Source organism: Amblyomma maculatum, chromosome 6, assembly GCF_055883805.1.
Source record: "Amblyomma maculatum isolate TAMU_Amacu chromosome 6, ASM5588380v1, whole genome shotgun sequence".
Taxonomy (NCBI): Eukaryota; Metazoa; Arthropoda; class Arachnida; order Ixodida; family Ixodidae; genus Amblyomma; species Amblyomma maculatum.
In genome coordinates this window covers 182,023,350-182,040,504 of record NC_139349.1, presented here as the reverse complement: position 1 = coordinate 182,040,504, position 17,155 = coordinate 182,023,350, and the positions used below count along the sequence as shown (strand labels likewise).

Here is a 17,155-nt window from a genome sequence, read left to right as displayed (position 1 = left end):
AAGTAGATGCTGTTGTGAAAGCGCCTGCCCCTCATGATCTATCAACATTGCGTTCTTTCTTGGGACTTGTAGGGTACTACTCCCGTTTTATTCCCCGATTTGCTGATTTGGTCGAACCATTGAGAAAGCTTTTGAGGTCAAATCAAAAGTTTGACTGGAATGAGGAAGCTCAACGCAGTTTCGATCTCGTCAAAAGCTCCTTATCAGCTACTCCCGTCGTACAGATGTTCAGCCCAGAGTTATATGTAATCGTCACCACAGATGCTTCGGAAAAGGGCTTGGATGCTGTGCTTCAGCAACGCGATGGTGAAGAAATGCGCACCGTTGCATTTGCATCGAGAGCCTTGACCGCGGCGGAACGAAGATATTCCGTTAGTGAACGAGAGGCTTTGGCATGTCTGTTTGCATGCGAGCATTGGCATGTCTACCTTTGGAGAAGAAGATTTGTGTTGCGCACAGACCATCAGGATTTGGTAACTTTGCTTTCGTCAGCTGGCGCAGGACGTCGGCGTCTTCGATTATTCAAATGGTCTGCTCGCTTACTGTACTACAACTTTTCGATCAAATATCAGAAATGGTCTCAAAACGTCATTGCAGATGCACTCTCACGCCTGCATATTGAAAGCGCTTCAAATCAAACCGTAGACGAAGAAATAGTCTCGGTCGCGTCATCATCTGTGACAAAAGAGCAGCTGCAGCTTGCTACCGCTGCAGACGAACTATTGCAAATGGTTGGGGGGTATGTCCCAAAAGCCCAAAAGGGTGGCCGCCGAAAAAGTCCGTGGCACCTGATGTGTTTCCTTACTTTGACGTGTGAGAGGAACTGTCTCAGGTGGATGGCATGTTACTCCGAGGGAAAAAAATTGTAATCCCCGATGTGCTGAAGGCTACGCTTGACAGCTTCGCACACGAAAACAACCCTGGCATAGTAAGAACTAATCAAAGGCTGCGTGACCTCTACTGGTGGCCTCGAATGGACAAATAAGTTGAGGAAGCTATAAGTCACCGTCACATTTGTCAGACACTCGACAAGTCTGCTAAACCATCTTTCACGCCTTTGCAACCTGTGGCATTCCTAGACAAGTCATGGTAAAAGCTCGCGATGGACATTGTAGGTCCTCTTGAATAGGCACCTTCCAACTGTCGATACATAATAACCCTGATTGATTACCACTCGAAGTGGCCTGAAGTTGCATTTGCACCGACAGTAACGTCGCATACTGTTGTTGAGGTCCTGCAGGGAGTATTCAGCCGCGAGGGTTTCCCGGACGAAATTGTAGCTGAAAACGGACCGCAGTTCAAGTCACAAATGTTGGAGGAATTCTTGCACGAGAGGAGCATTATACATCGTTGCTCTTCAATGTACTACACTCAGGGAAAAGGTGCAATAGAAAGATTCAACAGGGTGCTCAAAGATTTGATACAAATGGCGAGATTGGAAAAACGCCCGTTGAAAACTTCCTTGGTTGACTACCTCGGTACATATAGATCAAATCCGCACGCGACGACTGGCTTGTCACCTTCCAAGCTCCTACATGGTTGTCAACCCAGAACACGGCTCAGTATTGCTAGAATGCTCTCTGGGAGCGACGTACACTCTAATGCTGTATTGAAGCCCGTTCGCGAGAGGGTGCAAACCAAGCAGTCGTACACCCAACAGCATACGGATAGGAGACGTGGTGCTAGGGCCCCAACATTTCGAAACGGTGGCCTCGCCCAGTCGAAAAAAACAACAGAAAATTTCTGATGGTCTGTAGTCTTGTCGTATTTTTGACCTGTTGTCTGACGTTCGTTGTTTGTAGTTCTGTATTGTGACGTTCATTGTCTGTAGTTCTGTATTGTGATGTTCACTGTATGTAGTTCTATATTGTGACGTTCATTGTTTGTAGTTCTATATTGTGACGTTCATTGTCTGTAGTTCTGTATTTTGACGTTTTGTAGTCTGTTCTATACTGTGACGGCATGCATTCTGATGTCCCGCAATCTGACATTCCGTACTCTGATGTTCTGTAGTCCGAGGGCGCATGTTCATTTCACATACTGTTGTGACTTTCTTCTCTCCTATTGTGAGAATATTCACACGTGCAAAATGCAACCACAGCCAAGTGGGAAAAATTAGTCTCATGGGATCATAGTCATTAATTGGGCTATTTTGCAGGCATAGACCTAGCAGCTCTGCACAAAAAAAGTGTGCAAGCATGCCGAAGACATGCGAAACAACACCTGTGAGAAGCCGCCTTTATTTGGAATCCATAAAGCTGTATTTCCAAAAGGCGCTTGAACGGGAACACCTGAATGACAAAAAGATGCAGATTTCAATTAAACACCTATTTAAAATGCATTTTTAAATAAAAAAAGTGGTTTCGATTAAGAAAAATTGATGCTGGTTATTTTGAAGGTAACTGAAAAATTAAATAATTATTTTGTGGTATTCCATAGACATTGGCAATGGAGAATGTTGCAGTGACAGGCACAAGAATATTTTAAACCTCATTGTGCTCATTATGTGGACCGGAAACGGACAGCACAAGGCCATTTTTGTATTACCATTTTATCAAATCATAGCCCGTCTCTCCTACATAAAGCCCGCAACTCTAACGTAAGTGGTAGAATGCCAAAGTAGTAAGCCTTCATATCGAGCAATAAATAAATGTTTAAAGAGTTTAACAAGGCTCATTTAAAATGACTGAAAGATTATACGTGTTTAGCCTAACCATTACTGCACACAGATATCCTCAGGACAGCCGGTATGTAATTCCCTTAAAACTGCGGCCCATGCAAATCTTTCTCTGCTAGAAAAATCTCCTGAAATTGCAATAGCTTTTATTGCCTACTATAAGCCTATAAGCTTTTGTGTCACTGAGCAACCTGTGACACCCGCTGATTAGCTACACCTTGAAAGCAAGCATAACTCCGCTGCAAAAAAAAAAAAAAATCCTGTGCATACATTACTCTGTCACCCACCGGAAGGAATACACTATAAATCTTACCCTAGAGAAAAAGGCGCAGACATTTCTGTGCCAGGTACTGCGGCATCATCTTGTAGCGCTTGACCACATCTTCTTCGCTGCAGCGCACCTCCTTCAGCAATAGCCAGGTGTCTGCACAAATAAAATCATTAATTATTTTCTATTCAATCATTCATTTGATTTTGCAAAAACGACAAAATCACAATTTGGATGAAAACTTTACATATTTTCCAGAAAATTATTGCTCAGCTGGAAGCATTGATTTACTACTGAAATACTGTTTAGCGTAAAATAGAACATTGCTAGGGTTAGCATGCTGAAATACAACTACTGCTCTGACCATGGTCAAGCAACTGCTGTATACATTTCCAAACGAGCAACACATGTTGTTTAGTGTTCTTAAATTTTGCAGCAGATATGGCTTATTTTTTCGTGCTAGCCAAGTTCAGCTATGAAAGTGACTGAAAACTGCTAGCATAATTGTTGGTGCCTAACAACCAACACGCACATTGAGCCAGTCATCCATTGATAATGATAAAACCGTTTTGTGTGATCTCATCAGCCTTCCCCTGCACTGTATTTCAAACAGCAGCCATGCTCCTTAAGCAGCATGGTTTGCAGCTTGTTGATAGCCACAGTTAAACCATCACCAGCTTCAGTTTCTGAAATACCAAAAACAATACAATTACAATTATATTGTATACAGCCACCAGAAAACCAAATGAAATCTCTTCTGCAGTTCATGGAAAGATGTTTTCGTTTACCTGACAGCTGATGCCACTCCAAAAGGGTAAGGTGGAGGGAACAGTCTTGAGATGGCTCTGCTACGAAGGCTTCCTGTCACGCTCCTTGTACTTCAGTCCCCCCGAGGTAAACGGACATCAGCTTGCAGAAGTCGGAATCCGATCGGAGACTGAACTGGTTCATACAATTTCCATGGCCAAGGTGGACCTGTAAAAACACGAAGGTAAATGTAATTGATGTGGCTGATTCTTTAAATAAATAAGACTATGCATCATTCAAAAGAAGCACACATTTTGTTATAGTTGTTGAAGAGACAAAAGCACTTGACTGGATAAAGTTTGAAGCAACCAAGTGCAAGTTATTTAGAATATACTTCAATCGTGAATCAACGGAAACGCGAAACGGCGACGACGCTCTGTGTTACTGGTATAGTACACCGCAAAATATTTGCATATGCAAGTCATAATCGCAAGAATTGAAGTGTTTTGCGATAGCATGCCATAAAATGGATTTACACTTGCGCTATAAGAGTATACTAACTTGAGCTTTTATTTATTTATTTATTTTTTTTGTTGCGATTATACATTCGTAGAATCCTTGCCCATTCACCATTATTCGTACAAAGCGAGAAATTTACGCGGAAATGCACAATCACGATGCAACACTGCAAAAAAAAAAAAAAAAATGAGAGAGAGAGAGCGCGTGCGAATAGAACGGCAGTAACGTATGCTTTGCGTTCATGCTGTTAGCTGATTGTGCATGCGATTGCGAGGAAGGAGCAAAATTTTCTATTTCGGCAGGTCGGAGTGACGAGCCAATCGACACATGCATTTCTGTTCGCGCGAAGGCTTCGCGCGATGTGTGTCGTCGTCGCGTTCGCGTGAGTTTTCGCGTACATGTAGCTCAGCCAAAGAAGCGCGTTTCGCGATAAGCATGAACAAAAATACAGAATCGATCCGTGCTCTACAAGGCGTTATCATTGAAGATCTGAAAGGTTGGCGACAATATTTTGCGACACATAGCACAGCTCGAGTTCTCCAGGCAAGACTAATAACGCCCGTACTTGGCTGCTGCTCGCGAACTGTAGTCTGGCGCCTTTGTGCTTTTCATGCTAGGAGGCTAGAGGCAGTGCTCAAGTTCAAGGTGGTTGCTTAGGGTAAGAGTGAGGGTTTAGAAACTTCATCCGTCATCGTAGCTACTAAAAGTAGAAAAGAAAGACAAACATCACATTACGTACCTTCTTCCGCGCATCACGCTCGTCATGGCGTTTCCGGTTCAGCCTGCTAAGCTCTCTGCTCCATCCCTCCATTTCTTCGTCTGCGGTTAAGTGCAGCGTTACGATTCATTTCACGCTTCAGAATACAATTCAAAACACATCGCAGCAAAGAGACGCTTACCTGTAATATCAAAATATATTTGCAATGTGGTGGGCCCGCGCGGATTTTCTTCGCCTTCCCAAAATCTTCAACATCGTTCTGTCGAACTTTCCAATGTCCCGCGGTGAGGACTTTCGCACAGTGTCTTCTCAGATGATATAGCACTTGTGCTCGTTCTCGTGTTAAATGAGTACGAACAGAAACGTCGCAGATCAGCATAAAGTCACCGAAGGAGAAAGACGACTGCACGGGCAGCACTGCCGTGATCCGCGAGACGAACAACGCGGCATCTTGCTAACTTGAGTGGACGAGAAGGAAGCGGAGAAAGAAACAAAAAAGGGAGGGAGGGGGGGGGCTGTGGACTGCCGGCGGAAACGACACCGACACTGTAAGCATGCGGATAGTGGGAGAAGGAAGAGGGGAGGAGAAAGAAGAGAATGCAGATGGTCGCTCGCGTCCCGCTGCCGCCAACGCGGCATCCATCTTGGCCAACTGGTTTTTCGTGGAGAGGGAGAGAGAGCTATGAAGGGTGGAGGGGAAATGGCCGCCTTGCATTCCCAGCAACAGAAGAAGACAGGGAAGCCTCCCCAGGGCTTGTGACAATGGGAGCCGGGCACGGGCGCAACAGGCTCTCTTATGGTCGGATTCGAGAGCGGCGGCGGCGGCTCTACTGGCGGCCCATACACACTTGGCTAGCGCTGGTGAACTGTGACACATTCGAGAATATTTCCTTCCGGAGTGAATGGAGTTAAAATTGTTGTACATTAATTATCGTAAGGAGCACGAAAGAATTGTGAAAAAGGCCAAGCTTCGCTTCTGAATACGCAATTCACTTTTATCGGGGTCTTTAAATATCACATCGTGAATGAGCTCTATTTGGAAGGTCTTAATTGTGCTTCTTTTTACTATTGCAATCATGATGCATCACCAAGTAAACAAATCAACATATTTTAGGCAGTTGGAAATAGTTAGGCAAGCAGAATGAGAAAGTAAAAATTGATGTTTGTCGGTAACATACACCTGTGTTGCCTTAAATCATTGAGCCGTGCATGCTCAGCCATCCGTTTATAAAGCACAAATTCCTGCGGTAATTTCGCTTGACTCGCTCGATAGCTTTATTTACTCACGTGATTTTTCTAACTACTGTCAATTTTACTGCGCGTGCATTTCAGGGAATTCTGCCTTTTTCCAGACGAGGGTTCATTTTTGTTCGCGTAACATCCACATACACACAGCCGCTGAAGAGCAGGGGCATAATGCAATTGTAAAGACCAAATTCGATGCGACGTCCTTATGTGCGCGAAGCAGCACAGGTAACTACATGCTGCACTGTCACGTTTTTTCTCGTGTTTAGCAGCGGCCTCCGTCACACGATTATGAGGCCAGTTTCACTTTTTGGGCAGCACGTATCTACTATCAGGAGCTTGTAAATTCTGCCGCTGGTATTGCGGTGAAGGGGCGTCACTAAACCTTCGGAATGACAGGTGCACAGCTCAGATATAAAAGAAATTCAGCCACGCCTTTGCAGCACTTGTACGCAAACGTTATGCTAGCGCACATTCGTCTTCAACGTTTTTCTCACCGTTCGTGATGTACACTTTCATCTCATAACTGGCGAAAGCTTCTACTCACCATTCTAATGGAACCTTACTTCCAACATACTGACGCTTCAATCGATATTTTTATGCGGGAAGTTTCCTCAATTTAACATTTTGGTAAAAGAGGCCGGGTCGTTTTCTTTGACAAAGATTTTGAGGTAAAACTTCGTAGTGTGCTTTTTTAACAATATCAAACACTTCGAATTCAGCGTACAACATCGTGATGTAGAGGCAAACGAATTTGACAAGATAGCAAGATGAACTGTAGAAAACACCCGCTTATGATTCAAGGTGGTTGGAACCTACATTCACGGGAGCTCAGAACGATTCCCAAAAGGAGTCCCAGCAGAATTCAACATGCGGGAAAAATAAAGGAAAAACCCTGCTCACCGAAACTCATCGCAGTGCACAAGAAGGTCATTCAACAACATGGACGAAATTATGTCTACACAACGCCGGGATGAAAACAGCCTCAACGGTTACAAATATCGATCTTTGCATCATTTACCTATGGTCTACAGTGAGGGAATTAGCCTAGGGGAGTGTGCATAGAAGAGAAGGCGTATGCATCGGCTTCTGTACCGATCAAGTCAGCAATGATTTAGTGCTGACCTTTAACGACAGGAGGTCATTGACCACCACAGCCTGCCAGGACTCTTAGTGATTTCCGGCGTAATGATTTTTACTTGCTAATCTTAAGGAAGCGAATCGTTTCATCTGTAAATTCAAGAAAATCGAATTTTTACCGCCTACTTCATCCTGCCTCCGCAGTACCTGCAAGATGCTGGTATGCAATATTATAAGCTTTATATACCTCATTGAAATCAAAAAGGAAGAGGCTTTTTATTTTCCTTCCTTTCTTTCTTTCTTTCTTTCTTTCTTTCTTTCTTTCTTTCTTTCTTTCTTTCTTTCTTTCTTTCTTTCTTTCTTTCTTTCTTTCTTTCTTTCTTTCTTTCTTTCTTTCTTTCTTTCTTTCTTTCTTTCTTTGCTAACTCTTAAATTGTCAAAAAGGGTCTCAGTATTGCTGTGCTTAGGAGGTCCCCCTTCAGGTCATGCTGGAATGTGGAAAACAAATGCTATCGCGTTATTATTTCTAGTGACTGAGACTGAAAAGAAATTCGTTAAGACTATGAGTTAGCGTCCGTCTTATTTAATTTCGGCGCTAGTTCCCGCCTAGTAGCAGCCATCCTTTTATCGCGCGCATCGGTTATCTCGACATTAGATCTCGATAGCGACGTTCGTGTGAGGCCATCCGCCAGCCGTGAGCATGTGCGCGTCCAGAGGAATCGGACTCCCTCCCTCTGCACCCGGCGCCGTTTAGGTTTTTTACTTATTTTTTTTTTAGCGTGTGGTGTTTTTGAACGTTCGCGCGTAGCGTCTGCAGTGGCGATAGTGTGACCTTAATAACTAGTTGAAAGTGTGCACTGCGCCAGCGAAGTGTTGTGAAACTGCGATCCTTTCGAGTGAAGTGCGTCGATGAAAGAGTTTGTATTCTGTATTTTGTAATTTACTTTTTTGTTAAAAAGTTCATAATTCTTTTACAGTCTGTTTTTTCCGCCGTCATGTATATTCTTTAAAACCCTCTTTTTTGCAACAATCGATTCTGCAGTACTTCGGAAGCCGCACCATTCCTACTTTTGTGGGCTATGCCAATGACTCAATCAAACAACAAACCGGAGTGATAATTCTCTTCCTGGGGCAGGACTGTCACAAAGGTCTTTACAGGAAGGTAAATTTATATCAAATTCCGCTAGACCACTGCCCCCGACACATCAGAGCCCTTTGACTGACTGTGGCCTGAATGTGATCAACAGCATAACTGTAAGCTATGGCAATCTTGTAATGGGGGAGCTGTATTAGGAGGCACGTGAACGATCTATTTCGCCTAAGGGTACCCGAGAAAAGCAATAAGTTAAGTTATTGCCTGAGGCTGAATTTTCAACACACGTTTCCTTGACGTTGTTGGGCGATCGTTTGTTCAACAACATTTATTTTCGCATGGGCTACGCGTATCTAAAGATTCATTCTCAGGGCGACCATGATGAAGGCACAGCAGAACTTCTACATAGTGTAGCGACCATTTCATCAACCTTGCTCACAGCGATTTTATATATCTGAAAATTTGATTTCTTCCATGCCTTAGTTATAACTCTCCTTTTCTCTTCTTCCATCTTTATTTCGCTTTTTTTATCTTCAGCCTAGTTCGCTCGAGATCCGGCCGGTTTTTCTACTGCCCACTTTACCAGTAACGCTTCTTGTCGTTTAACCCCACTCACCTTTGTGGGGCCGGGTGCCCAGGTAAAGAAAATACACAGCAGAAAACAGCTTTGTCTGCCGCCCCGCAACTATCCTTTTCCTTTCCTTTCTGGGGCCATCAGTCCCCTTCCATGTCCCTACCTCGTTTGTCACGTTCCCCAGCCTTCACTCGGCCGGCAGCGTCTTTTGCTTAGTGCCGCCGTCGACGCTCGTTTTGAGCAGGCCCGGAGTGTCGGGTCGGCGGGTATCTTGTGCCATTGATCACCGTGTCTGTACAGGTTTTTGGCTATTTGGCTCATTTTAAAGTTTTTCTCCTTTTTTGCTCTTTTCAGCCACCTTTTATCCTTCAAATTTTGCTCTATGCGGAATAAGCGATCAGGTTTTAGTTGGCGCATTTTGGGTCTTCTCCTGATTGCTTCGTTTGAACAAGCGGACTTTTTTTCTTTTTTTACTTTGATGCACCGCTTAAAAGGTCCTTATTTTCTTCAGAGTGCCCCGCCGACGACCGTGTCGCCTTGCTGTCTTGCAGTCCTGTCTCGTACCTCCCTGCCAGCAGTAAACGTGGCTTGGAATGCAGGTGGCTATTTTTTTTTTCCTATTTTAGCTGCCTCTTCTAAGCAAATATTGTAAACGCGCGAGGGGTACAGCGATGGGTGCGCACACAGCCACCGCGTCACGTGTACTGCATGCAGTTGTGGTCCTTGAGATTTGATGGTTTATGGATCCATTGAGCTGTGCAGCCGAACGGTTTCTGACACAAGAGGCTAAACGCTCGCTTCTATGAGTTCGCCTAGCATTGTTCGCAAATGTCGCAAATGGCCTTTGGACGTGAGCGCGTATGAGAGTTAGGGATGACTCGCAGATAGAGATAAAGCGATTAAGACACCCTCCCTGCTCTATTGAGTGTTTCATTTTCACGCCGTGTGGGCAAGGGTGAAATGCATCGCGTACGTGCACTTAACGCTAATTTAATACGAATCCATAGTGTAATTTGTGCTTCGTGCTGTTTAGGGATGTAATTTCGTTACGAGATATGTGGTGCTAGGCGCTGCCTCTGGGTAGTCTATCTTGCTTGCATGCTTTCTTGTCTCTTGCATGCTGGTTGTTTCTCGTAGCAAGTAGTTTAATTTTTTCTTTCAGAATGCCGAGGTCTGCTGCCTCAATCGGCAGCGTCTCGTTGCGTGACGGATGATGATGTTAGTCAAATTTAGTGCCGTTTCTGCTGCCCTATCGATCATGGTTCGCTTTCGCCGAGTGCTAAAATCTTCGACGATCATTCATTACACCTTAATCCTAATTGACTTCTTCATATCAATACATCGTTTTATTATTTGGCCATAAAGAAAGTGTCTGACAGCGCAGTCGCGAAGTCCAATCAAATCTGGGGCTCTGAACCGATAAGATGCAATATCGACCATTTTAAGTCAAAACAGACAGAGAAGGGTCCAGACAGTAAATTCGACCGAAAATGTCATAATTGTAACATCAGCGTGGTTCGACGAGCACGGTAAAGTGAAGGAGCAAGCGGTTCAACGTTTCCACAGCCCCTCATGTAACCATCACACGCACTGCCTGTCGCGAGGCCGTAGTTAACTATTAAATAGTACAAAAACAAATCGACTTTTGCCAGCCACGGTATCTGCCATCAAATGCAGCGGCGCCCGAGCTGCGGTAAGGAATAGAAAGGACAACGAGAAGACAGGGATCGGAAATAAAAGAAGGGACATACGAAAGAAAGGACAGGGCAGGTTATAATGGTATAAAATCAGTCAGTCACGTGGAAAGTGTACAATAGCATGATGCCCGCCGCCCATTGTCTCAACTTATCAAAGCTTGCCAATACAGATAGGTATCAAATGGCGGCACAGCACCGCCACAAACGCCACACAGGCTGCCGCATACAGGGAACACTCAGCCGGAGCGAAGACCCACCCTCTCTCCTAGCAGCGAAGAGACCTATCCAGCCATCTGGTCGGAAGGGAAAGTGGGGGGGTGCGTGCGCGTGAGAGGGGCGGAAACCGGTTGCTGGCCAGTTCCCGAATCCGATCCTCCAGAGAAGCGGTTTGCCTGCAAGCACTCCCAAACGTAGTTTGCAAAACTTGTCTCTTCGTCCCGTTGTCCACCGCGGAGGAATGGGTGCCTTGTAGCGAGCTAATGCGTGTAGGTGGGCAGGCTACAGTGGAAAATCAATTCCCTTCATACGCCGTACCATTATCGTACTGAAATTAGCGTGTCCTTCTACCGCACTAAAATATACAGAAAGCCCCATTTTTCCCTGAGACTGCCCGTGCATCTGCCATGTCTGTAGCGTCGGTCCCGCCGAGCTGGGCGCGAGCCAGCAAGGACTGCGCGCGAGTGCTGGAGACGTGCGGGGAAGTTACTTGTGCAAGCATATGCCGTCCTCGTTTTTGGCCAAGAACGTGTGATATCAGGTTGCTCCACGAGAGTCAAATCTTTTGTTGTGCATAAAGGATGGAATTTATCATTGACGTGAGAACAAGGATAGATCATTTGAAGAGATCGCTACAAATTTGGAAGCAGATTTCACAGGTGAGAAAGATTTATTCATCCGGTTGTCTTAAGGATTGAGATAAAACAGAAGTAGCCTTGCGATTGTTCCTGTGAAACTTATTCGCACTCATCGAGAAGCTAATCCCTGCATGGAACGAAACATGAGTGTTGCGGTCGTGACTGCGCCGGCAATCGCCCGTGATGCTACTTGATGTGCGCGCGAATGGCGCAATTAGCGGTATGCATGCACGGCAGCAGATAGACACTCAAGGCGCGCTCTGTTTTGGCACAATGAGTTGATTTTAAGGTTGTTCGAAGGCGGCTGAGGGCAGAGAGGCAGTCGCGCAGAAAAAAAAAATACGGCTGGTAAAAAATTCGCCTCTATATGGAACTGTCTGTAACACTGTTCAGTGTCTTATTACGAATTTTGTATTTTGAACTGAAATAAACATGTTGATACGCAACAAAGAAAAACCTAATGTTTTATTTGGGACAAAAAAAATATGGGCGGTTCTACATGCGCGAAAAAAAAAATCTTGCCACTGCAGAACACATTATAGAATTTTTCTTGTAACCTCACTACCTGACCCCGCTATTACCTACATACCTTGGGTTGTCGCGACAATTACGTCAGAAGGTTGTGTTACGTTAGAACATTTTGTTGTTGCGACAGAACGCTGTGATGGTACGTCAAAACATTGTGTTGTCTGCGGCGACATCACAAAGTTTTGTTGTCGCAACAGACAGAACGTTGTGTCGTTACGTCAAAACTTCCCGTTGTCTGTTGCGACAACACAAAGTTTTCACGTAACAACGCAACGTTCTGTCGCAACAACAAGACGCTCTGACGTAACAACACAACGTTCTGTTGTTACAACACAATGTTTTGTCGTAACGACACAAAGTTCTGACGTAACAACAAAAGTTCTGTTGTCGCGACAGAAATATCTGTAGTAACATCAAACATTTCTGTAGCGCGATAGAAATTTCTGTAGTACTACAGAAATTTCTGTCGTCTTTTTCGACTGGGCGTTCGTGTAAGCATTCCCAAAGCTAGAGGCAAGGCATCGTTTTCATACATGGGTCCATTTAAAGTAGTCAGAAAAAGAGACCGGAATTCATTTCTCCCAAGTGACGGCCTAATCTGGAATGCATCTAAATTATCTCGCGTACCAGAAAACAGCTCTGACTCTACACCGTCCTGGGCACTGCTTCCAGACAACGATCCAACTACTTCTGAAGATTGCGCGGAACCAGCACCAGCTGAAACGACATCTGAACCGCAGTCTCCACTGGTTGAAGCAAGTTCAACTCCTCCGCAAAGCAAGGACACAGGACAAACGCTGCGTCGAAGTGCAAGAGACCGCCGCCCACCTGATAGACTTCAATACTGAATTTACTGTTTCTGCCCTTGTGCATACTGGGCTTTTACGTGTGTTTCGTGTTTTTTTAAGCGGGAGTGATGTATCCCGCACAAGTTTCGGTTTCGCTTCCATACACCAGTGCTATCATCATCAGCACATTTTCTCTCTCTCTTCTCTCAGGCTCACACGCACACACTGTGACGTAAATAAACAGTCTACCCTGAGCTGCGGTCTGCGCCTGTTCGTTCCCTCCGTGCGGATACCGGACACCACATCGGCAAAGGAACGAGGCTCGCAAAACGGTAGCGTCGCAATCGTAGTGGTCGGCGGCACAATCGCCAGACGGGGGTAGAGGGTCCCGTTTTGATGTTCGGGGCTGCTCGGGAATCTGCTGCATTCTTGTTGAAAAGGGTGGGAGACCAGCGAGGCAACGGCTCCGACGAAGCTCCAGCGGTTGAGGATGCCTCTTGAGGGTAGTCGCACCCCGCACCTTCACCAATTTGTTACGACGAGGGTAAGACGTCGGAGCGCTGAACAGCCGGACGATAGGGCAGGGAGCTCAGCTGGTCAATGGCAGTGCGTCCGGCACGGGAGTCTTTTCCAACGTCTTTCTCCTTCACTTGTGCTGTAAGCTTCAATGTCTTCAGGACTGTTACAATATATTTGTGTACGTTAGCGCGAATGGACTGTCCATTCTGGTTAATAGAATTAATCAAACTCAAAATATTTAAACTTAGGACTAGTTAAACGAGCGATAGATAAACTTCAGAGGCATGCGAATGGGGGTTGTTGATTAATACTTGAGAGAGGGCATCGATGCCTTCATTGATAGGAATATTAGTGTAGACTGCTGTGACGTCAAGTGTGACGAGTATACAACCATCTGCAAGATTTGTGGTGTTATTACGCGCTCAATAATTCGGAGAAAGTGAGGTGTGTCCTGCACAAACGAAAGAAGCTTAGTCGGGAGGTCTGCTAGGTGGTGATTTAGAAATATTGAGAGGTTTTTGTGGACGTATTATTGTTAGAAAAATCTGTCTTCCTGGTATGTCTGCGGTAAACAATGCTTCTGTAGAAAGCTTCTGGATCTTGGGCAGTAGGTAAAATTGACTAGCTTGTTTATTTGATGGCTTAAGAAATGTATAGTCAATCTCACTAATTAGTTTCCTGGCGAATAGATCTCCTTTTTCATTCCGGACGACTTCACTGAATTGTTCTGACGGATCGGTATATAACTTCTCATAGTAGCCAGAGTTGTTAAGCTGTCTATATGCCTTTTTTTTTGTAATTTTCAACTGGAGAATCACTATGCTACCACCTTTGTCTGCAGGCTTGATAACTAAATCAGTTCTAGAAGATAGGTTGTCAAGAGTTGCTTTTTCAGTTATAGAGAGGTTTTTGTGCTTTCGAGCTAGCTTTGTTTATTCAGTTATTTCATTTGAGACGAATTTGATATATAGGTCTAGTTCGGGGCTGCGCTCTGCATCAGGAAACAATATGCTGGTGGCTCTGAATAGGTTGGGGCTTTCGGTACAATATTTGGATTTTCGGCGAAGAGTTCCTTAATACGCACTCTTCTCGCCAGTTCAGTTATATCTCGGTGAAGTTCATAATCATTAAAGCTGTTATCCATTGGGTAGAAAGTTAGGCCTCGCCTTAGAATCTGTTTATCACTATCGCTTAGAGGTTTAGAAATGTCAGTGACGGTGCTATCATCTATGTCCTGTGTCGCAGGGGATACCTGTCGTTGTTGTGAAACTGTAGGAGCTATTCTTGGCTGCCAAGGTGTGTCATTATCTACCGAAAACTTAACCCTAATGACTTTACGCTGTTTTTTAACATGAGGGTTTTGTTCTTTTCTTTTCACGGAATTTTTTTAGTGATTGATGCTCCTCCGCGGTTAGTGTTAGTTTGACCATTTGGTAGTTAAATTCATCTAATTTTTCCTGGCAGCGTTGTTTTTAAATGGCTATCACAGCTAATGATGTTTCAACTTTTTTTTCAGCGAATGAATATTTCACGTCGAAGCGTGCTGAGAGCGCACTTCACATTAATCCAAAGTCCTTTCGATAGCATCGCGTTCGTTAAATAATGTTTGTAAGTATCTAAATGCAATATGTAGTTACTCTGCTTTGCGGTTAATTTTCCAGCAACAAGAAAAGGGTGATGTTTATGCTGGGGGGTTTCGGATCTAGAAGTCAATCACTTACTTTTGTTCCGAGTGGGCTTCCTCATAGGCGTTACGTGTTTGGGGGTGGCTGACTTAGGGCTGGTGTTCGTGATGAAGTCAACTTCGGTGTCCGCCTGGCAGCCGGTGTCTTTCCTAGAATGTGTGGGTGTCTGTGCAAAGGTACTGCGGTATGTCTTCGGGTTTGGGCGCCTGTGTTGTTCCACTGGTTTTCGTTGCACGGCCTCCGTTTGTGTGCACATGTCGCGGGTACTGACATCGGGAGGCCGTGGGCGTTCCGGTTCGTTGTCAGTTTTATGTGTGTTCAGTTGATCCGTGCTGGCCTGAGAGGTGCGTGTGGTAGTTTCACACGGCTGCGTCCACTAAAATGTTTCTCATTCTACACTTCATCATGTTTGCCATTAGTGGGCCGCCTCGAAAGTTGGGGTGTAGTCCATCTCTGGCCTGGTGTGCATAACATCGACATGTTCATGCCTAAGGTACATGTCAAGAAGGAAGTTGTTAACTTTAAATTCGTTCTCTGCGTGCGCTGCTTGGGTACGTCACTGGTCCATGTACATTTTGGGCTTGTTTGTGAGCCTAGGTAGGATAGTCGTCAGTATGAGTTTCGCGTCTGGTCTGTTGGCATGAACATCATGTATGACTGTTGCATTGCCTGAATCGTCTGCTCTGCAGTGCTGTGTTTCAAGTCATTAGTACCACAATGAATGATGAAATGGGTGATGTACCGTGGCTATGAGTTGCCTAATGTCGTCAGACTCGGCGCCGTTTCGAAACCTAATCTAAGGTTCTCCAGAATGGAAGTGAGTGTAGATGTACTTGTACTGACTGTCACCGATGTGCCAGGGAAAGAAGAGGAGGCTCACCTTGTTCCGTCGTCCTCTTCCGTTGTTGAGGATCCAAGTAAAACGAAATGAAGATGGATTACATTGTATGAAAGAGCACTGAACAAGGGTAGAGGGGGGAAGAGGGGTAAAGCCTCAGTTCGCAGGCCGAGCCAACGTTTCGGCAAGTGGACTTGTCTTCGTCTGGGACATGGAGGAAGGAAAAAACTGAGGAGAGGCCCTATGTATCCCAGATGCATTGCGAAAAACGTGCCGGAAGTCACGTTCTTTTTATTTTAGCCTAGATATGGGGCAAATAGCAAAGCGTCAGTGTTGTCATGGGACAGCATGGCTCGCGGGCTCGCGGCTTTGGCGTCGGATGGCGCGGAGAAGCGCTCAGACGGGGAAGGGCACACAGAGGAGTGCGAGGGGAAAAGCTGCCTCATGTGTAGGGGGCGCCACAGCATTTTCCGGTCTCGGGCCGGCGTCGCAAAAAGTGACGTCACGGCCTCTCCTCAGTTTTTTTCTTCCTCCATGGTAAAGTGAGCTAGAATGAGGTAGTGGGCTCATGGGGGCTCCTTCCCTGACGCAGTGTATGTTACATGCAGTAGGTGGCGCGACCGGAGACTTAATGTAGCGCTCTGCTGGTTGAGGGGTTGCGTTCGTGCGACTGCGGCCTTCTCGCCTGCACACCGGGAACTATCCCGTCGCGAGGCCGTCCATTGGCGCAAAATACAAACAGGAACCTTTCCCAACCCATGGCTATATAGCACAATTTTCCCAAATCTTATTGCACCTAGCTGCAAACACTGCTCACAACCGGCCACATTCATTCACATAGAGTGGACATGTATACGACACAACGCAGACAATACAGCTACAGTGGATGCGTGGGAGCCCCTCCTGCGTACCACCGAGCTCGCCCAACTCATTTTGCGCGCATTGGAGGCCGCAGAGTCCCAAGGGATCCCTGCTGGCCTTCTCTAAGCAGTGCACCAGTCTTTGGGAGTAGATAAAGAGTTTATCATCATCATCAGCTCGCTTTAGAAAAACGCACCGTCTTCGTCCACACTTTTTGGATTTGCATGTGGCAGCTATGCAGAGGTTGGATATATTAGCAAGTTGTGCAACTACTGGTGCTATACCATGAGCTAAGAGGTTTCTAACTGCAAACGCGTGTCCGATTTCTCTCCGGCGTCCTTGGCGAAAAGTGAATTAAGGCGCTTGTATGAAAATGACTGCGGCGCTCGATACCCCATTTTCTGAGGTTTGTGATTCACGGCCGCGATGATAAAGAGTACAGAGACACATAGGTTTGCGCGGGT

The 17,155-nt window shown here is 45.5% G+C and overlaps 1 pseudogene; it reads left to right on the top strand.

Annotated features, from left to right (window-relative positions):
- The window catches only part of LOC146187512 (uncharacterized), a 143,231-nt pseudogene that overhangs the window by 14,488 nt on the left and 111,588 nt on the right, over nucleotides 1-17,155 (top strand).